General features: G+C 35.5%; 1 protein-coding gene across 4 annotated transcripts in view; it reads left to right on the top strand.

Moving 5' to 3' along the window:
* Positions 1 to 8,441: 8,441 nt before the first annotated feature.
* The window catches only part of NLGN1 (neuroligin 1), a 737,809-nt gene continuing 722,616 nt past the window's right edge, over positions 8,442 to 23,634 (top strand). For 3 of the 4 annotated variants that reach the window (XM_082625149.1, XM_082625146.1, XM_082625147.1), the window contains exon 1: positions 8,442 to 9,187. The gene's annotated coding sequence lies outside the window, so the exon portion shown is untranslated. The remainder of the gene's footprint in view (positions 9,188 to 23,634) is intronic. The other variant, XM_082625148.1, reaches the window with a different exon arrangement.

The following is a 23,634-nucleotide window of genomic DNA, read 5'->3' as shown; positions in this document are numbered from 1 at the left end:
AATATCAGAGAAATTTCTTATATCCTTAGCATTTTTCACAAACATCAGACAACTCAGTATTATTAGGTATTCATATTCTTCTTTCATGTTATGTTGTTCTTCCTTTCCCAGTTTTTCTTTGTAAACATACTTCGTAAGTGCAAAGTTACAAGCAAATCGGCCATATAATCATCCTGATTTCTTTAGATTCCTTTATGATTCTTAATCTAGATTGTTATAGATAAGAGAATATTAGAATCAACTGTAGAATAATATATGAATTTTTCTTTTTGTTTCTTACAGTCTGATTCTGTACTGTTCCATGTGGTAGTCACTTATATGTGGCTTTTGAGCTCTTGAAATGGAATTGGATACCTAGATGTCCAATATAAAGATTAAATTTTAAATACTTTGTATGAAAAAATTATAAAATATCTCAATAATTTTTATAGTGTTGCATGATACTTTCTAAAAATATATTGAGCTAAATAAAATAAATTATTGAATTTACTTTCACATGATTCTACTTCTTTTTAAAAAACGTGTGTTAGAAAATGTAAAATTGCATATGTCACACACACTGTTTCTGTTGGGTAGCATTGATTATTCTCAAAATACTTCTAATATTTTAAATTAATTGTATTATCTTCCTATTGCTGCTGTAACAAATTACCATAAATTTGGTGACTTAAAAAACAAAAATTTATTAATTTGTAGTTCAGGAAGTCAGAAGTCTAAAGTGGGTTGGCAAGGGCTGTCTTCTTCAGAGACTCAAGGGAGGAATCCATTTCTTTGCCTTTTCTAGCTTCTAGTGGCTACCTGCATTCCTTGGCTTATGGCCCTTTCCTCCATTTTCTAAGCCAGCAGTGTAGCACCTTCAAATCTCTCTCTATTTATCTCCCTGTGATCTCTGCTTCTGTTATCACATTTCTTAGTCTGACTCTGACTCTTCTGCCTCCTTCTTATAAGGATCCTTGTGATTACATCAGGCCCATCTCAAGCTCCTTAATCACATCTACAAATTCCCTTGTGTCATATAAGGTTACATGTTCACAGATTTCAGAGATTTGGATGTGGACATTTTTGGAGGGCCATTGTTCTACTTACTATATTAAGTACATTTAATGTTATGTATCCTTGGTTTGTTTGTTAATTACAATTTTTAAAATTTAGTTTAAGAACAATGACACTTTAATACAAGCAACCAAACAGAAACAGAAACAAGTCTGAAGTGGCATGGTACAATGGTTTCTCATCTATCAATGCCATGGACCACAGTGGGACCTTAGTTACATCAGTCATTTGCCTTCTTGGGCTTTTTCTATTTAACAAAAGGAGATTTTGGGAGTCTATGCGAGGACTATAAAACTGTAATTCTTTGGGTCACAGTTCAAATGTACTCTACTTTGTTTAATGATTAGTTTGAATCCTGGTAAAACTAATTTCAGCTATTTTTCCTGTATCTTTTATCAGATTTGTGAATGAGAATATGAATTATGAATTGGTTTAATGTATTGCAGATAGCTAAGAATTATACTTGCTTCATTGTATAATAGGTAAACTCCATTTTTCTAAACTACCTTATTGTCTTTTAACTTTGTGACTTATAGCAGATCTTGCTTCGACTTTTTGACATTATCTTCTCTGCATAATGTACTTAAGCAACTACTTTTTAAAAATTACTATTTTGTCTCTTTCCTTCTCTCCCTCCCTTCTAGTAAACTTAGATATAAGTGGTCAAGATTTCATTTTTAAAACAACAAAACATCATTTATTAGCTTGCTTATCTCTAGGGAGGTTTGGGAAGTTTTTAGAGAAAAAACCAAAATGCTAAGCTGAAGGTCACGAGTTTTAGAATGGATGGTTGGAAGGTTGAACAACTTCTTATGCATTAAGTGTAATGTGGTTTTATCATTCTATTTGATTGCATCATTCTACTGTTTGTTTCCAGGTATTAGAAATGATTTTATTCACATACAATAAAAAAGCAAGCTCTAAATCCAAATACATGTGATTTTAGAAAAACTCATTCTTTTGAAACATTTGTTACATAATTCCTAGTTCAATGTAAGTAATCAAACATTAACTAAAGAGGCAGATTTATGTATTCAGAGATCCTGAGAGGGAGAGACAGACACAGACAGAGAGAGAGAGGGAGAGAAAGAAAGAGATGGAGATACACACAGAAACACACACACAGAGAGAGAGAGAGAGAGAGAGGGAGAGAAAGAAAGAGATGGAGATACACACAGAAACACACACACACACAGAGAGAGAGAGAGAGAGAGAGAGAGACAGAGAGAGAGACAGAGGGAATATCCATTCCCTTTTAAGGTGTAATTTAAAGGTCTCCTTTATTTAATGTTTTAGGAAATTATGGAACTAAATACTTTGGGACAGGTAGATGATGCTCATTAAATCACTAATTGAGGGGCTTCCCTGGTGGTGCAGTGGTTGAGAGTCTGCCTGCCGATGCAGGGGACACGGGTTCGTGCCCCGGTCCGGGAAGATCCCACATGCTGCGGAGCAGCTAGGCCCGTGAGCCATGGCCGCTGAGCCTGCGCATCTGGAGCCTGTGCTCCACAATGGGAGAGGCCACAACAGTGAGAGGCCCGCATACCACAAAAAAAAAAAAAAAAAATCACTAATTGAACAATAATGAAAATCCAGGCTAGTGTTTGCTTTTAATTGTGTAATTGGCATAAAATCCTATTCAGAGAAGAAAGAGTAACCAACCCATGTGTGTGAAGTCAATGAGATGGCAATGCCATTGGGATAGAACTAAAAAATTTTTTTTCCAGCTTGAACTACAGAACATTAATTTTCATGTGACTTTTCCATAGTTAGATCAAATTTTACAATAAATTTTATTAATACTGGAAATAAGACTCAAATAAGCTAATATACAATAAACTTTAATGGATGATGTATAATAGGATGGTTTCCTAGTTTCCTGGTTGTATTTATTTGGTACTAAAGGAATACTTAAGGAATACTTTTAATACTTATTATAAAATACATTTTAGACTGCACTACAATGTATTAAAATTAATCATGGTATGATGGAGTCAAAAGCAGCTAAAATATCAAGAGAATCTGCTGTGACAGTTATGAGAGGGTCAGCATAAATACTACTCATTCTTACAAATATATAAAAATCTGCAATTTTAAATAAATCACATATTCCACAAAATGATAATGTACTAAGCTATTAACTAAAATCTTTGAAGTTGAAAATGTATATATACATATATATATATATATTAACATCTTTATTGGAGTATAATTGCTTTACAATGGTGCGTTAGTTTCTGCTTTATAATAAAGTGAATCAGTTATACATATACATATGTTCCCATCTCTCTTCCCTCTTGCATCTCCCACCCTCCCACCCTCCCTATCCCACCCCTCTAGGTGGACACAAAGCACTGAGCTGATCTCCCTGTGCTATGCGGCTGCTTCCCACTAGCTATCTATTTTACGTTTGGTAATGTATATATGTCCATGCCACTCTCTCACTTTGTCACAGCTTACCCTTCCCCTTCCCCATATCCTCAAGTCCATTCTCTAGTAGGTCTGTGTCTTTATTCCTGTCTTACCCCTAGGTTCTTCATGACCTTTGAAAATGTATATATTTTTAAGTAAAGAATAATTGTACCCATTAAAGATAAGTATCAATTATAGATGTTTTAAAAAGGAGCTCCTTCAAAAAGAAATGAAACAGATTCTTAATTATTAGCATAATTATTAGCATATTATTAGCATAATAGCACAAATATTTGGAAGTTTTTAATAGATCAAAATGATTTAAGCCTGTTTTGAAATTTTGGATGTATTTCTGACTAAGTCCCTGAGCTTTGAAAATATGTTTCATTATCTCATACAACCCTTGATGAAGAAGCCCCATTTCTCTATGTAATATTTTCATCCTAAAATATCTAGTCTTGATCATTCCTTCTTTGGTTTCCATTACAGGTCTTCAAACCAAGAAATATAAAGATGCATCTGGTAAATTTAGCATTCAAGCAGGTGTGTTCTCCCAATACATACCTGAAATATTCAGTATCAGTCAAGTGTTTTAAGTAGTCTTTTCTAATTAAGCAGGCTTATGTGAGCAGATTCTTCCCTGTAGAAAGAACCTCTTCGTAAACAGCCACCTTTGCAGTAGTTAGACCTTGTAATGTTACAACACTTTTTATTTTTATGCCTTTCATAATCCCCAATTGCCATTCATTTAGATTCAAGACTTGAGCACTTAAAATGAGGTTACCTCAGGGGAGTTCTGAAGATGGTAGAGGAGTATTTTTTCCGAAGACTTGTTTTTGAAATATGTTTTACAATATTTTATGAAGTATTTTTTTTCAGACATAGACCAATCTTTCATAACACCCTAAAATGTTTACTACCAGGCAGAACTTGATTGATTTGACCTGGTCATAAAAGTGCGCTTTTATATCAATTATCCAAAAAAAAAAAAAATTACAGTTCTCTTTTCATAATGACTCTTGTATTAAAAGCAACAATTAAATACTTTCTCATCTAGTCTTTCATAGAACAATGCCATTTCTTTACATGATCCATTCGGTATTAATCATTTTTTTATTTGTTTACAGTAAAGAAATTGAAATAGGATGTGTAATCCTACCTACTGTGGGTTTTTTCAGCTGAAATTTTAGTGACGTAATCAAAATAGAATCCCATATTCCAGTTGGCACTCAAGTTTGCCCTTCTTGGCCCTTCATTTCCCATTATTGTTAGTCATAGTAATTTTTTACTTCCCTCCTCTATTTCATTCTCTGAAGAGAGACTAGTGAGCCCATCCAGCATAGAGAATAAATTTGTTTTCTTCATGTACTGACTAGTTTCACTCTTTGATCTATTAAATCATTCATTCACTAATCATTTGCACTATGAGGAATATAAAGATTAAGTAAGTTTCTATCATCTCTGTAAAGTAAATCATCAGGAAAAGAAGTGAATTTTATTCATATTTTATTCTCATCCTCCTACTTCTCCTTCTTTTACTTTTCCACCTTCAGTGACTCTTTCAACCTGTCAAACAAGTTTGCACTTAAACACACTAAAAATGAACCTTCATTTTTATATTAATATCTATATCTCTTCAGTATGCATGGTGAAGTATTCAGAATAACTGCTAACCATTTACAATCAACAAATCAATCATCAATAGCAAATTCAGGGTTTGTGGTTGTTGTTTATTTTAAAGTCCAGTCTTCTGTGATATGCTTTGTACCATGCCCAGTATGCAAGAGGTATTCAATAAGTGGTTACTGAAAGAATATGTCAGCCTCTCCAAATTTCAGAAATATTGTATCTATTTCTTGTAGACCCCTTGTCTGCTCTATTCTCAAAGGAAATTAAATTGTTCTCTTACTCTTTCTTTATAACAAAGCTGCTTTGCTTATTGCCCAGGAACACTGTTCTGAATGGTTGACAATCTATTGTTTGACGATTTGTCCAGACATCTTTCCTGAGTTCACTGTGAGCTGAGAATATTAACTGCTAATGTAGCTCATTTTACTTCTAAGATTGGGCTCTAAAAAATTCTTCCTGAATATTTGGTATCTTCTCCTATTTTGCATTAATTATGAAAAATACTATCTAATGACTTTGAAATGAGATTTCCAGTTCTCATATTTCACATCAACAAAGCCTCCTTATTTGAATTTGCATGTGTGTTTTAAATGTTCTGGAAGAATCTTCTTTTGTGTTGTAGTTTGGCTTGGGGCTACTCTGAATTTGGTGGTTTCCAGTTAACTGGTCAGAACTGAACATGATCAATTAATTGCCTGTTTCACAATTTCAGAGGCCCAGTTGCTATATGTAAGATCAAAGGAAAATTCTCCCCCGCCCCAAAAAGCTAGTTAAGCATTAGTTTTTCCCCCTATTTCAACCATATTTTTCTCATTTAGGTGGTGATTTTTGCTTGCTGGAAATTTCATTTAGCTGGAAATTTTTATACCCCTTATAGAAATAAATAAGCATCTATGCATTTCCAGTTCTTAGAAATATAAAGAATTACAAATTTAAAAAAATCTGTATAGATTTAAAAAATCTATATAGACTTCTATGCAGACAGTACATTATGAAATTCTGAACTCCCATACTATTTTTTTCACTTCTACATATACTTATTCTAAACAGAAATTTTTCTAAAACTACAAGGCATTCGTAGAAATCATCTAATTTAAATATTTCATTTTAAGAAAATGGTTCAGACATACAAACACTTTACAATGTGATATTATAAATGCCTGTGTGGTCAAGATTCAGTATGAGAAACAAAGCGCTGCACATTGTGTTGAGGCTCCCCACAATGTCTTTCCAATTTCATTAACTTTGGTTCATCCCAGAGATAACCTATGCTCTGAATTTCATGCTTATCATTATCATGCATGTTTATATAATTTTGCTACATACACATATGCTCAAAAACAATAGATATAATTAGATATAATAATGTTTTAAAACTTGATATATAAATATATCATCCCACAAGTATCTTTCTGCAACTCTGCTTTTGTTCTTGTTGCTCCACATTGCATTTTTGAGGTGCAGTCATGCTAACTCAAGTAGCTATAGTGCATTCACTTTTCTTTTTACCGTATCTAATATTGCAGTATGTGAATATTCTATAAATTCCTTGTCCACTAATATATCCAAAGATGTTTTTATTTTTTCTCTTTCAAGTAATTCTGCAATGGGTATTTTCCATATATGCATAGAGGCCTAGAGAAGAATGCATGAGTGGAGAGACTGGATTTTGGGATGGAAGAATCTTTATTGCTAAACTTCTCTTGAAAGTTGTACTATTACCTGTTCTTCACGGTTTCTCCACATCCTCATAAATATTTAATATTGCTGGACTTATAAAATTTTGCCAATTTCATAGTTGTGAAATGATATTTCATCATTTTAACTTGCATTTCTCTACTAACTAGGGAAATTGAATACCTTTTTCAGATGTTTATTGGACATTGAGAACCCTCTTCGGTCAACTGACTGTTCATCTTGTTGGCTCATTTTTTTTCTATAATATTTTTGTCTTTATCGATTTATAAGAAATCTTTATGTACTTGGATACCAGTCCTTCTTTGGTTATATAACCAAAGATATCGCATAGCAAATATATTCTCTCAGTCTGTGCTTTGACTTTTTGTATGTACATACATTTTTTTCATATGCCTAATCTATTGTCTGAATAATTCATCTTTCCTTACTGCCCTTTAATGCCGCCTGGTATTTATCAAGTTTCCATAAATGTGGGGATATATTTCTAAGCCCTTTATTTTGTTCCCCTGGACTAACTTCTAGCTATGAACAAAATTACTGTCATTATATATTAAGCCTTAATAGTCAATATAGAAATTCCCCATACCTTATTCTTCAAAATTGTATTGACAAGTTTTGACCCTTTCCTCTTGTAAACACACTTTAGAGTTAACTTTTCAAGTTCTATGAAAAACTGCAGTGGGCTTTCAATAATAATTACTTCAATTTTATAGATTAATTTACAATTGCGTCTTCCACCCAGGAGCAGGTATACTTGTTAGTTTATTTGAGTTTACTCTTTAATTTTAATAGATAAATTAACCCTGGATCAGAAGTGACTGCTCAAAGTCACATAGCCAATTAATAACAAAACCAGTGGTAGAAGGAAGATGTCTTGACTCCTTAGTAGCTCATACACTAAAAATGTTTAATTATTTAGTCAGTTAAGAAAGAAGACCTTGGAGTCCTTGCAGCTACTGCACCTACCAGCAGGAAAGTGAATTCAACTTCCCAAGTTTACTAGGCCCTTGATAAATCAGAATGTAGTCAGAGGGCTTGCTAGAAATGCAGAATTTCATCCTTTCCCTGGTCCTACTGAATCAGAATCCTCATTTTTAAAAGATCCCTGGGTTATTGGTAGACACATTCAAGTTCATGAAATATTGCTTACCAAACAGAATCCTGAAATTCATTGCATTGGTTGTTTTTCTCTAAAACCTGCCAAAAATGCGTACACACACACACACACACACACACATATACATATGAATATTCCTTTAAAGGAAACAAAATGTTAAGGGTTTTTTCTAAAAACAGCATATCTCAGGAATACTGAGGCTTCTTTTGATATCTGTAGTTATTCAGGAAACAAATACATTTGCTTTGAAATCACTAGCTGCCCCAAATTGGCCTTTTAGCTACTATAAGCCATTGGGGAAAATTCTGTAGAAAAAAGATGGAATACTGGGGAGACAGAAGCACAGAAGATTCAGTCTTTAAAGTAAAACAAAGAAGAAAGATCAGACGATTTGTTTCAAGTAGTCACATACTATTCATGTTAATCTCTGTTCAGCCTTCTTCTTGTTTCACTACTATAGCAGCCAGTTATCTACAGGGGGGAGAGGGGAGGAAAAAAAAAAAAAACGGTGAGGAGAGGGGATTAAAAAAAAAAAAAAGTGAGATCCCTGCAATATCACCTCAAGCCACTAGGGGTATCTTTGTACCATTTTTCATCCTGCACTGGTTTGGAGTAGAAACCTATATTAAGGGAAAACCAGGGTCCTCGGCATTTTTTGCGAGCAGTGCACCCAGAATCCAAAAAAAGACTTTAAAAAGAAAGAAGGAAAGAATCCACAGTTCTTTTGGTCATCTGAACAGGGCTACGAAATCGCTCTACTGGACATCAACACCAGGGATTCATTTTTGAGGTCAATTTCCAATCGAGATAAATCTATTGGATTAGTAGGATTATCTGATTGCAGCTGAAAGAAGTAACGTTTGATCATTTGTATTTCTCGCCTGATGGTCGGATTTACATGGAGGTGGCTTTGAGTCTCAAGGATTCTGGATCGTGGTTGCACCTGGAGAGAAAAAAGGATCAATCGACACGTTTTGGAAGTGTCCGTGGGTGAATAAAAAAAAGAAAAAAAAAGGAAGGGGGGGTGTGCAAAACTGGGGTTGCGGCTGCTTAGAGAAGAAAAAAATAAAATAAAATAAAGGAAGCATCTTGAATTCTGAAACAAGAATTAACCGGGTGCTCGAGATTCCAAAATAAGCGTCTAGGAACTGGTAAATACTTAAGAGCAATTCAGCTTGAATTTGACGGCGAAGTGTTGTAGAAACTGTCTCCTTGAATTATTGGAAGGGGACTGGGGGAAGATGAGGGGGCTCCTTCTGTGGATTTATCTTACTGAGGGTAAGTGTGGGGTCTTTTATTGGGAGGGGGCTGCCTGGGTTTGTGTGCCGCCGCGCGGAAGATGCTGCGGACACGGTGCCTGTGAAATGGAAAGAGAAGTGGGGGATGTAGACCACCTCGCGCATCTCCGGTGGATCGCTAGGGAGCTACCTAGATCGAGCTTAAAAACCTTATTTTGTGGCGTCGGTGGGGAAGCCAAGCAACCCTCCAAGCTCTCAACTTTGCATTGAAAATCTCTCAGTTGGGAGATCCCTCTTGGATCTAGTGCTTTCTCCTAGTGATACTTTAAGGAGAGGCGGCAGCGATGCCTTGGAAAACCTGCATGTGGAAGCGGGGGACCCAAGTAGAAATCGCTGCTGCCTTGGCCGCAGTTTTGGTGGCTGTCTTGGCTTCCAGGGGGAATTTTGCAGGGGGAATTGGCCGTTTCATATTGTCTCTTTCTCCCTCGCTCTTTCTTCCTTCCCCTTCCCGCCTCTCCCTCCTCTCAGAAACACCAAAGGGTTACAGGGTCACTGCATCGGATAGAGACAGTAGAAGTGGGTGACTGGCCACACATGTTGTTTTGTAATTCACTTGCTCGACTTTGCATAATACAGTCCGAGGTAACTTTCTTCGAGTTGGACGAGTCCAGGAAGGCGTTGCAGCCTTTCTGCCGAGGGCCCAGGCTGGCAAGTGCGCCAGGCAGCCGGCTGCATTTCTGATGGATCCCTACCCTGCCTCCCTCGCCAGTTACTGACTTGCCTTTCCAACTGAGCGGTGCGAGCGTTCCCAGACATTTTCTTGCAGCTGAGTTCAGGGATTTATTTTTAATTTTTCTTTTAAAATGTTATCTCATTGCTCTCAGTAAAAGCTCGTCTTTATTTACAGTAGGAAAATCAATTTCAGCAGATATAATTAAAATTAATCACTCAAATGAGTGAATATTAATTGACTTAGGAAACTATAAGTTGCTTTGGAATCAGAAAAGCATATTATTCTGAACCAATTTTGGAGTCCACATAGGTTCAGAACAATTACATATAAAGAAGTGGTTCATTTAAAATATGTAGATAGATAAGTTAAATAAGTTAATGCACTCCCCTCCCTTTATAAGCTAATACCTCAGCATCATAGTTTTAGTTGGTTTTTCCTATTTAAGGCCAATTTGTTAAATTTTAAACCTCAGACATTCAGCTGTATTAGAATAAAATGGAGATATATAATCGTTAAACTATAAAATAATGTATTTTCTACATTTTACTCTTTTAAAGAAAAGCATCAAATATTTTTTCAGGGGTTTCTGTTTATAGATTATGAAATGTGACCTTTATGGTTTTAACATTGAAACCTCTTCATTAAGTGTGAACTCATTGAAAGGCAACTCTTCAATATCATCTAAAGCACTAATCATCCCAATACTTATTTCAGGAATTCCAGATACATCAGACATTCAGGTATTAAAAGAGGAGCCTCACCAAACTTTCTTCCTGGATTTGTGTGTGTATATGTGTTTCGTAAATCTAAACACTGAAACAAGAACAATGCCATTCCTTTATTAAGATTAAATAGTAAAATATGAAACTCTTGTCTCCCAAGGATTCTATGGTGGAAAAGTTACTTATTTCTGCAGACTTTGCGTAAGTTTTTCTAGAGATGATAAAAACAGTAAGAAATAGTTTCTACAAGCCTAACTGTTAGTTTTAAGAAGATATCTGAGAGGTTGGGTTTGCCTTTTTTTTTTTTTTTAAACGCAGCTCTAAATCACGTGGTTTATGTGCAGTAAGAACTAGAAGAATGGATATTCTTCATTTTGGTACATTCTAGCCACTGATCCTGGCCACATAGTCCACTAATGTTAACATCTTTTTCAAAGTTTAAATTAAAATAGACAGCTAGCAAGTAACATATTAAATGATAATAGTAAATCAATAATGAAGGTGAATGGGAGATGGGCTGGGATTCCTCTTTTTAGACTAGTAGAGAATATAATGTTCATACTATAAAAGTAGATGGAGAATATGAAATGTGAAAAAGGAAGTCATTTTAAAATTTAATTTGCATATTTCACAACCACTGACCCAGTGGTCATGGCATGTGCCATAGTGCTAAAGCCGGAAGAGTCAGCTTAAAGTGCCTTTGTAATGGCTGAACAATATTTTTGTCTGTCAAGAATAATCAATACTTAGTAGTCCCTCGTTCCATTTTCTTTTGGCAGTAAAAATGAAAAGGGGGAAACTTTGGCCCACTCTATGGTTTCTACAAGCAGTTCCTACATAAAACTTTGGTAAACTTTGTAGGTGGTAGATCCACTTTGGAACGTTAATAATGATAGAAATAAAAATAAACAAAATGATACACCACAAAAAATTTTTAAAGCTGTAGCCAGTAAATGAAGAGAAAGTTACCCAGTTACATAAAAGTTCTCTATTAATAGAGTGGCTGACTCTAAGAACTATTGAAAAACCTGAAGAGTTCATTTAGAAAATTAATTACATTTGTTCTACTTTATCCAAATACATTTTTTTTTGGTCATGATTATTAAAAAGAACATGGGAGCCTTGATCAGCTGTTTCAATTTTGCTATTGAATAACACAAAATGTGGTAGTTTGGGGGTAATGAAATAGAAACTCTCAATTAGCCCTGAAAGTTGCAAGCACAGTTCCTAATGTATGTGACAAGAAATAGCGTTGGATTCCCCAAAGCTTATCACCATGGAAAAACTGATGTTGATTCACTGGAGCTTTGCTGCACCTGTCCCTCGAAAGCCTTCCATGTGTTCTAGCTGGCCTAACATTCAGGGGGTGCTGAATACATTTGCTGCAGATTCGTTCCATGATTTTGAGACATTTAAAAACAGTTAAATATTATTCTACATTAAATGATTTTTTTAAAGAAAATTGCTACACACTCTTAATTGAAAGCAAAATGAAAAGGGCAATCCTTTTTTAATGATTTGTTGAAATTTAACACATGGCTTCTCAAAGTGCAAATCTTCCATCTCTTCTGCTTTATCGAGAAATGTAAAAAAATAAAACCCTTAAAACTTACAAAGTTTCCATTTTTAATATTTCAAATTTGCAAAGCACAGAAACATTAAAAAAATGAACATATAGAACACTCACGATGAATTTAGGGTGTCCTTTTAAATGCCTTTTAAAAGGTAATTTAAAACATTTTGAGGTAGCTAACCTCTTAATCTTGTGGGATAGCTACATTCTCAACTGTTCCTAAGAATAATTCCTTAATAGTAACAGGTTTGATTATTTATGCTTTGTTATTAATGGCTTCACATTGACAATGTCAAATATTGCTATGTTGCTATAAAAGGATATGAATTATTTCTGCCTTCAATATCCCCCCCCCAAAAAAACCCCCACCTATTTGGTAGCAAACATGTTTGAAAGAGAAAGACTGCCAACTCTAAGCTTAACTGAAGTCAGGGAAAACTAGTAAATCACTCCAGACATTTGAAATTATTAGACATTAAACTTTTGGGGGATTTTATATGAAGTCTTTTTATAACAGTCGATATAATCTCTTCTGTGTCTATTTCCGTTGCATGTAAGAGAAATTCTAGTCAATGGCAAAATGCTTTACTACTGCCATTACTGCAGACTTTATAGATGAGAGATGTGTCAGCATGTTAGCTTTAGCAGTAATGCCTCTTTTGTGTGAAACCTTATGGGCCTTACAGGCACTTTCTCATCCTGACACTCACAAAACATTCAATTCCCCATATTTATTATTTAATTTTCTTCCTATATATAACAACAGAGCACTTCAGTATATGAATGTGTAGCCAAAAGATGACAGGCAAGCATGAATGGGACTAATGAGCTTTAATAATACACATATTAGGGGTTGCTAAAGGAAGTTTAATTAAGAAAAACAAGTTGAGCATGAAATTCAGTTTGGAACAAATGCAAGTTAAGTTATTGCTACAGATGTAAAATCAGAAATCACAGGGATACATCACAGGAAATAAAGTTCCAGCCTGAGACTAGACCTACTAAATGCAGTTGACATCTTAGGACCTGCCTTTAAGTTGATGAGCTTGGGTCTGACTTATGAAATCGAAGAATATACACTTTTTCACAGTTTTCACTCTTCTATAGCAATTTTGGTTTAGTATGTTAACTCTGTATCCAGGCATGTTCTGTATTAGTCCCCTTGAGACAGGCCACACAGTAGCCTTTCATTTCTCTGTGGTCTACTTTTCTAATACCACATATGCCTACAGGTAGGGCTACCTGCCAAAACCCATGCCATCCCTTTGGGTGTGCTGTAAGTGGTGCTTCAGTAGGAGATCTGCTCATATATCAATTTACCTGCACCTATAGTTTAATTCTTGGCATAATTTAGAAAACAAGTAGATTTATTTATCTGTTTGCTTATTTATTTATTTGGTCGTGGCATTGTATATTGGGGCAGAAATTGAAGAAGAGAGAATATTGGGCAAATATTTCCTTAGAATGTGGTTTTCTCACATTTTGTCTGTATTTAAATAATGTAGGTACATTCTGGGAAGAGTGAAGCAGTCAGGCAATAATATGAAGGTCTTATGTATGCTCCTCAACAACTGCCTTTTTGGAGACATCCAATTGATAGGCTAATTTATTATTCATACAGACTTTTGGCATCACTTGTGTGTAACAGTAGTTTTTTCTTCCTTGAAACACCCAATGAATATTGAGTCTTCAGAAGAAAAGAGGTTAGTTGTAACATTTCAAAGTGACTTGAAAATCTTGTCTCTTTTTTAGATAGTTATGGTGAATACTTTCATACTGTCGTATGGAATACTCCATAGTGGAACTTTAACATGGTCACACATTAAATCAATAAATACTGATTTGATAAAAAAATAACTTAGAATTATCACCGGCATAAGTTTTTCCCGTAGGACAACCATTCCGCTTATGATAGAACTGACCAGGAAAACAGTGATTACTACACATCACATTGACCAACAGTTATCACAGTATTCACACCTGAAAATAATACTTGAGCCATCAATTCATTAACCGTAATGCTAAAAGGAGTAAAGTTTCACTTCAGTAACCATTATGTTTCAAGTCAGTGCATCTGTCATTTTTAATTTAAATCTATATTACTTAGCTATCCAAAACTTTACATGCAAGTGACATTGTTATCTATCCTTTCTCTTATGGGTAAAAAAAAAAAAAAAAAAAAAAAAGTCACTAGTTTGTTTACCTCTTTAACTGTGCTAAGTATTCTACTGCACATGTTGCTCTAAGATTGATGCCAAAAGTTTCTATTATTTAGAGCTGTGGTCTTTAGTAATCTGAGGAATTATTTAATATATAAGAGTAGAACATTTTACATGCTGCAATAATACAGTAGTAGTAATCTGTATAACAACCATAATGGCAGGGATTTTTGTCTGGCTTTTCAAAGCTATGTGTGTTTCTCCCCAGCACCTAGAACAGTGCCTGGTATATCACTAGTGACCAATAAATATTGCTAAATAAATATAGAGACCTGGTTCTAGCCTTGGATGTTAACAACTAAATTGGTAACCTCTTGCTTAATACCCGATCTCTTCATTTTTGCTTTTAATTTTTTCTTAACATAAATCCTTGTTTGAATTGATAGATATTTAAAGCTATGTGCAAAATTCCAAAAGTAGAAAGGAATATATTTAAAAGATTGCATTTTAATCAAAGATAAATAATAATTAAAACTTTTTAGTGAAATTTTTATAGTTTATTTTATTTTGATAAATTATTTTATCAACTCATAAGTATAATCGGATTATTTGTGGTTATACTTTACTAAAATGTATATTAGAATTATTTTCTGCCGTGTAGAAAATGTGATATCTCAAGGAACTTTGGAAGCACTAAAAATTATTTCAAACACTTAGAACACGGGCAGTAAGATCTAAAATATAATGATGTTTGGCATTTTGGCCATTAATTCTTTTTTCAATTTTTAAAGCAATTTATAATTACAAATTTCCTATTGTTCAGTTTTATTTAAATGGTGAAATAATTTAAACTTACTCCATGTGTATATTGAATTCTTGTGAATATATATTCATTGATGTTTTGTTACACAAATGGCCCATGAATAGAGCATTGTTTTGAATTTTATTATTATTAGTACTAATGGGTCTGTAATACGAAGAGAAAATAAAAGATGTGGATATCTGAAGAAGATTGCAAGTGTAATAGCCTTTCCCCTTTGGGGCACTGGTTGAGCTCTAAGCCAGGTCAGGGGTGACAGAACGCTTATTGTTGTTTGGTGCCTTACATGAAAGGAGTTGGTGGTCTCAGTCCAGTTCCTAGCAGACAGTTACTGCTTAAACAATAGTAACTATAGTATTTGCCAATTCCAGCAGAAGCCTAGGACTGAATGGGCACAAAGGTTTAACTCCCCCCTCTCTGCTAATCATCCTCCAAGGGGTCAAGATTGACTCACCCTGGCACGGGGCTATACTGAGAAACTTAGCCCTTCCTTCCTCTGCCAAAGTTGTAGCTATTCTCTGGCAGCATGGGATTTTTTAAAGAGGAATTTAATTAAGCAGGGCACCAGGAATGGCAATTCTCCACTCTTCTCAGGCACAGCAACTCACCAGAAAGAAAAATAGGCTTAAATACTGAATTGAGAAGGTAGCACTGCTCTTAGGTTGTACTGTCTTCTCTATAAAGATACTGGCAGGCATAATTAAGTTGCTTCTGGACACGTTGACTTGCAACCCAAAAGGGGCTCTTGTCAGACAAAAGCCTCATTAATATCAAGGGAAGTAATCAGCTCTACCTAGCTGTCTCTCCTGAGCTCTTGAGTGATTATTCATTTCTTTTGGGAGAATCACAGGGTCACCAAGTGGTTTTAAAAATGTGTCCTGTGGTATTTTACACATACATTAAAACTGTTGCCCATGCTTTTTTTTTTTTAACAACCTGTTTTACAGTTCTTGCCCTTCTTGCCCCCTTAACCTTCTTGCTCATTTAGAAGTCAACACTCCTCAGTAGATTTTAAATTTAACAATTAATATTTAGATATTCTATCTGAGAATAGGTTCAGAGTAAACAGAAAGTAAAACTTGTTTTATACAGTTAGATGTTAAATGGATTGTTTTACTTGCATACCCAAAACAAAACAAACAAGAACCACCCAATGTTTAGCCATTTGTTGTAATGATGGTCTTAGTAGAAATATTCAGTTGCAGAATGCAGAAGGAAACACTATCACTTAGATCTCTTTTTCTTTGTGTTGTCAGAAAGCTGTTATGGCATCTTAAAATCCCATTTTTTGCCAAACAGTAATGGAATTAGTCACCAGTCTATATGACCGTCCATGCACACCTCTGCATGATGAGGAATTTCCATTGTACTTCAACTTGTCATCACCTCTTCTCTGTTTTATCTCCTCTTGCTGCAACTGTAATTAAGATAATGCCTTCACAGAGGTCAAGTATCACAGATGAATAAATAAAATCTGAGGATAGGGTTAATTAATGAAAAATAATATAATGAATGAATGGGTTATTCATTCAAGAAATATTCTCCAATGACCTACAATGTAATAAATTGTTCTGGGGATGGTAGTTACAAATCAGCAATTCAAAAGCCATAGCCTCTATTCTCAAAGATTAAGGCTAACCTGATTATGTTATTTTTGTGATTATAATTATTCTCATCATACTTGGAGTAAGACCTCACATCCTTAATTTCTTGGCCTAGAATTTCTTGAAATGTCACTTCTTCTCCAACCTGATGCCCCACCCTTCTCTGAAGTTACACTGATCTCTTTGTTAATAGGGAGCCCCAGGCTTCAAAGCATTTGGGTCTCCCCTTGCCTCTGTCTGACACAGTTTGCCCCCTGACCACTTCTACTCATCTTTCAGAACCCAGTTTACAGGTCACTTCTTCAGGAAGATCATCCTTTCCACTCCAGACCCATTAACTCTCCCCTCAGAGCATTATCCTTCTTGGCAAAGCATTTATGACTAAATAGTTACCTGTGTGATTGATTTACATAAAGTTTGTCTTCCCCATTGAACTTTAGTCTCTTTGGGAATCATCACCATGCCTATCCCCTTCATGTTGGCCTTCCCCGTGCCTGACACTAAATGATATAATAATATAAGAATGAATAGGGAATCCAAGTTTACAAATTACTACAGTAAAAAGTACTACAGTTTCAGTTACAAGAAAGGCAACAAATGCTTTGAGAGTTGCGGGGAGGGAGTGTTTTCATAACTGGGAGGATCTGAGAAGGAAGTACTGACATTTGAGCCAGACCTTGAGGGATCCTAGCTGGAGTCCCACCCGGCAAAATCTGATGGGGGGGGGGAGTATTTTTCAGGAAGGAAGATCTTGGTAAACAAGTTGGGTCCAATTCACTGACCATGGCTCCCAGTGCTGTGTTTTGTTTGTTTGTTTTAGTTAATACTGTTTTTTCACAAAGATAGTTTGCTACAAGGTATAACCTCTGTGATATACTTGTGATTTTTTCCTGTTAAAATATTTTGTTGGTAAAAGTTTTTTCTCCTATTTCTGTCAAATTTTGGTTTGTCTTTTCTCTGTAACATTCTATTTTCTCTGTTATTTATTTACAACATTGGAGAAGTTCATTCAGAGTAGAAATAACCCAAGGAGAGAGAGAACAAGTAGAACCCTGCTTACATGTTCTGTGAAGGAAGGGAGAAGGGGATGTAACCTGGGAACCCACTGAGGCCTGCCTACCCTTCCTCCTAGAAGGAGGCTCTGGACAGAATTGAGGAAGAGGCAGGGTTTATCTTTAGAGTCTCTAAATTCTTCTGCCTTATCTCTTTCTATTTGTTGGAACTCCCTACATTCATAAAAATGTTTTCTTTTTTTGTTGAAAAGTGTTTCAGTGGCTTTGTGTTTCTGATCTTTAGTTTAATTATCTGTTACATAGAGATGATAATTATCTCTAACTCATGGTATTTAGACACAGCTAAATGAGATGATGTAGTTAGCTCACTGGCCCCAGTCCATACTTGTTGGTGCTAGCATTAATCAAGTTATTAATTAATTAACAATGATCATGACAGTACATACTTGTCACCATGTTCTCCATAGCTACGTGTTGGTATGGCCACAACATGGGCTGTGATAGACCTTGAACTTCTACATGATTAAGGTCTTGAACTTTGATATTCCCATCTTTGTGATTTTTGGTTCTAACTCTTTCTTACGTTTTCTCCTTGTACCCTTCTGGTTCTGCCCGCCTTCCTACCCAGATTTAGTTAATCTATTCAACACTAGAATTACCATTTCTTATAACCTTTGCTCCTTGAAATTCTACCATTCTTGCCTTGCTTATCCCTAATCCTAACAGCTATCATTTACTCTCTGACCCAGGTTATGGAATGTTGCTGGAAAAACTTTCAATACCACACCATTTGGAGCCGCTCCAAAATATGCCTATTAATTAACCTCAGCAAGCTAATCAGCCACCTTCATATTTCCCTCCTGTTCGTGTCCTGTGTATTTCACTCTCCTGAAAACCTTCAAACTGAGCGTATGACTTTATTGAGTTTGTCTCATTCAGAAGCAAAGCAAAATGTCATGTATCATAAAGGTTCAGGACATATTCTTTAGAGTTAGGGAGTCTGCCTTTTTATTTATTTATTTATTTTAGCTTTGTGGCCTTAAGAAAGTTATCTAACCACATAAAGCCTCATTTTCCTCATCTCAGATAATAATCCTTGGCTTATAATTTTGTTGTGAGGACTGAATGTAAAGTGCTTTGGACAGAGCTTGGCAAATATTAGGTGATCTATAATATTAGCTTTTCTTGATGTCATTTTCACATAAATGTGGATGTATTTAGCTGTACTTCAAACTGTACATGAAAATAAAACTGTTTCCAGTTTCTTTCCCACCAATTCATTCACTAAAGTAATGGTTTCCACACCTTTGTGGTCACATAACCCTCTGTTTTTGATAACCAAATCATAAAAAAGTATAAAATATATACTTATACTCCTACATAAATATCTCTACCATCAGATTGCAAAACATACACAAAAATAGACACTAAGTGATGAGAAAGATGTCAGTGTGTTTTTTTTTTAACATAAATTTGATGCCCATGATTCATTAATAACTCAAGATGTAGAGATTCTTAGGGCACAGTTCACAGCTACTAAAATGGATATAAATTTCCATTTCAAAGTTATTTTTCTGATGTTTTCAAATATTTTTGTCTGCTTGTTATTATATATGATTAGATAGCCATCATTTTCAGTCTTGCAATGTAGGTGAAGAAGAACTTATGCTAGAACTAGGAGAAGTTTCATTTCTGCTCTTTTTTTGTCCTTATTCTTTTTTTTTTTTTTTTTTTTTTTTTTTGTGGTACGCGGACCTCTCACTGTTGTGGCCTCTCCCGTTGCGGAGCACAGGCTCCGGACGCGCAGGCTCAGCGGCCATGGCTCACGGGCCCAGCCGCTCCGCGGAATGTGGGATCTTCCCGGACCAGGGCACGAACCCGTGTCCCCTGCATCAGCAGGCGGACTCTCAACCACTGCGCCACCAGGGAAGCCCTGTCCTTATTCTATTACTAGTATTTCCTTTAATCTATATCTTGTGGGAAAATCTTAATGTAGTAGCCAATTTTTTGTGGGTTACATGAACTAAAACACGATGAAAAAGGTATACATCTGCTTATCCAGTGATATTAATTCTAATACATCACCACACATTGAAAAGGAATGATAACAACAAAATGCCACCTGCTGGCAAACCCACCGCAGTGTAGAATCATCACCTTCCAAAGAACATCTGAAGTGCTGTGTGCATCACACAACCACGTGAAGACACTGGCATGAAACCATATATTCATATTAGCAAAGCTTAATTTCCTTCTCTTTTTGCTTTATAAAAAAATTACAATACATAGAAGTTCAATGATTTACTTCCCTTCTCTAATCTGGTTCTCTTGTGGTGGTGTAAAAAACACTGCTTTGGGTATCTCTGCTCCACAGTACTGCCAGTTTAATTTTCTTGTGAATAGATTTGATAATACTCTTCCACTGCTAAGAACATTTAATGGCTTTTCATCATCCAGTGAATAAAATCCAAACTCTTTAGCCTTTTAATTAAGTGCTTGCTTGATTTGGCTATAACCTGCCTTTCCAGTCTCATCCAGTGCTCAACCTCATTTACTGTGTGTTCTGCCCAAACTAAACTGTGCCCTCCTCAAATGTGGCTGCTGCTTTCCTTTCTGTCATAGGTCAGCTTTCCCAGGGAAAAAAAATAAAAAGACTTTGAGATGGAGGTTTGCCTGCTAAAAGTTTATTTGGGCATACCATTGGGAAAAACACCTGGGAGGGCAGTCAGGGAATCACAACTAACTCCTCCCTCGGCCTCTTTCCACAGGGAGCTTTGGGTCTGGGATGGCCCCTCAGAGTGGGTCTGCATTGAAGCAAGAAGACCAGACCTTTCTAAACTGGTGTGGACTTTCTACTTGGAGTGTGAGCTGCTCCCAGGGAGGTTGAGCACCACACTACCACTACATATCTTTTCCACTGTTTCTAGAATATGCCCTCTACCTGGAACCCCTTCTGTAACCATCAGTGTTTGTCCAATTCTTTGAGGCCCAGCTCATATTCCCCTTGATTCATGAACTCTTTCCTTATCCAGGTCTATTAATTCAAGGTAGACCTGTCTCTCCTTCTAAAGCCTAAGAACATTTTTTTTTCTGATTGCATTCATTTGTTTATTCGTCTCACTTTTAATTACTATGTGAATGAATTACACATTATTTACTTTAAGTGGTCAGTTACTGAATGGACCCACAGGACTCAAATAGGTTATACTCACTGAACAGCTTTATTATAGACAAATAATATAATAGAGCAACAGCAGGAGAAGCACTGAATAGGGTCTGTAAATCTCAGACTCAGGCTTCTTTGTTCTCCCGTTCCTGGGTCCCACGGGATACCCCTTGTCTCCAGGTCTTGAACCACCGACAGTGTGCCTGTGAAACATCTTGGTATAGGCCTACAATCTGCTGGTGGTCAGGTTCTCTTACAGTGAGCCGTTCCCATAAGCACATTTCAGTTACATGGCCAGGATTGGCCATTGTAAACTGCCACACTCCATTGAATCCAGTTATTACTAAATGCAATTATTATTAAATTATTATTACTAAATCCAACTCTTAAATCCCATTATTATTACTAAGTGCCGTTGCCAGGCTATGTTCTGACTTCAAAACAACTTATAGATTCATAGGTATGAAACATTATTTATCTTTAGTTAATACAGTCAGTCTTCATTATTTCTGGATCTGGATTGCAAATTTGCATGTTCCCTAAAATTTATTCATAGCCCCAAAGTCAATACTCATAGTGCTTTTGCAGTCATTCACAGACATGAGCAAAGCAACAAAAAATGTGAGTCACCCCATGAGCGTGCTTCCTGCTGAGGCTGAGCAAGGTGATGATCTGACTTCTGGTTTCAGCTCTCACGCAGAGATAAACAGAGGATGGAGATGGTAGAGAATGCAGTATAGTGAAAGAAGCTCCAGCTCTGGGGCCTGGTGGAGGGGATTTGAATCCCAATTCTGGCATCTATCAGTGAGGTGGCCTCAGACAAGTAACTAAACACTTCTGAACTTTGCTTTCTCTTTTGTAAAATAAAGAAAATAAACTCTACTAGGATGAATTGTTTTAAGGGTTTAAGATGATAATTTATAACTATGTGAAATATGTATATATAATATATGTTTGTGTGTATATGCACATACACATGCACACATGCATGTATGTATACAGATGCATTTCCCTCGGAGCAATGGATTCATATTCCCTAATTCAGTGTTTGCAGTGACTTTATAGAACATAACTATGGTAAATAACAACCATCAGTTGTGTAGCACTGGCCAAGCTCCATGCAGCTCTGGTGATAAGCGTGTAGTCAATTCAGATCTTTACAATATTGTAGCTACTTGGGAATAATGACTAGATTGTACTTATCTTTAAATTCTCATAGGATTTAGCACAATAGCTTATACGTTATAGATATCCAATAAATGTTTGTTGAGTAAAGGAAAAATTGGATGCATGTGGCCACCCACTGTGATTATTTAATGTCCTAGAAATTTCTCTCTACTCTCTCCAGCATCACCTCTTTGATCTGGGTCACTCAGGAACAAACTAGTTGATGGACCAAGTGTTATGATAAATTAATGCAAGGAGGTAATATATTCCCATTTATTATGTTTTTTTAAATGTTATTTATTTTTGTTTTATTTATCTCAGTGGGATTGCACATGCTTTAACCCAAAGGGAGGAATAATGGAGGAATTTGTGAGCTAGTATCTCCACCTACTGCAAATTCAGAGAAAGCTAGTCCTGTGTGGATTGATAAGCTCATCTACTTACCTGGACTGCTGAATAAGGGTTTTCTGACCTTATTATTTTAATGTATTTATTATAAAATATTTCAAACATACAGAAAAATACAGAGAATTCCATAACAAAGAGGTGTGTGCTTGTGTGTGTTTGCGTGTGTCACCCAACACCATCAAATCTTAGATTTGTAAAACTTGCTGTAGTTAATTGTGGTCTTTTAAGGCCTTATCCCAGATTATCATTCAGAGTTCCAATTAGTCAGTTAATAGCATTAATTGCTAGAACTAATTTCATACCCTTTTCTCCCTACCCATGGATAACAAATATTCTGTTATTACATATTTATGCATCTGTGAATAATATGTAGTTTTGTTTTTCATATTTTTAGCTTTATTTAAATAGCATTTTACTATATCTAATCTTTTTTCAAAAATATTGAGATTTATTCTTGCTGATATTTTTAGGTCTAGGTTCTTTATTTGCTCTGAAGTATAGAATTCTAATTTGTGAATATATCATAATTCATTTATCAATATCTGTTAATGGACATTTATGCTATTATGAAGTTGGGCTTTTTGGGGTTACTCCTTATTATTTTAACATGATCTTGTGTAAACACATATGGATACCCAATCACTGCATTCAATGTAAAGTAAAAAAAGGTAAAAAAGGTAACAAAATCTAAAGTGCCAATAAGAACAGGGTAGACCGTTTAAATTTCTGTTTCTATGAAATTGTCAGAGTATTTACCTCTGTTCTGTCTTCTGAAGGAATATAAAACACTTTTACAATTCAACTTTAAATGCACTAGGATCAATTTTTTTTAAAGTGTTCATTGTGAAGGGAGAGACTGTATCATGTGTAATGATAAAGAGGATGGCCTTTAAATTAGATGCCAGTGGGCTCCTGGATCTGCTATTGTTTAGCTGAGTGACCTGGGCCAAGATACTTAACCTCTAAGTCTCAGTTCCTTGTAGGTAAAAAGGAGATAACTGTTGAAGCTAGTTTTTAGAGTTGTTGTAAATGAGACGTAAATGCCTAAAAACTAAGGGTTTGGCATATACTGTACTAAGGAAGCACCAATAAATAGGAAAAAAAAAACCCTGCCAACAAATT

Source organism: Mesoplodon mirus (assembly GCF_964341445.2).
Source record: "Mesoplodon mirus genome assembly, chromosome: 6".
Lineage (NCBI taxonomy): Eukaryota > Metazoa > Chordata > Mammalia > Artiodactyla > Ziphiidae > Mesoplodon > Mesoplodon mirus.
Note: the sequence above shows the minus strand (reverse complement) of the source record. Positions and strands in the feature narration are given on the sequence as shown.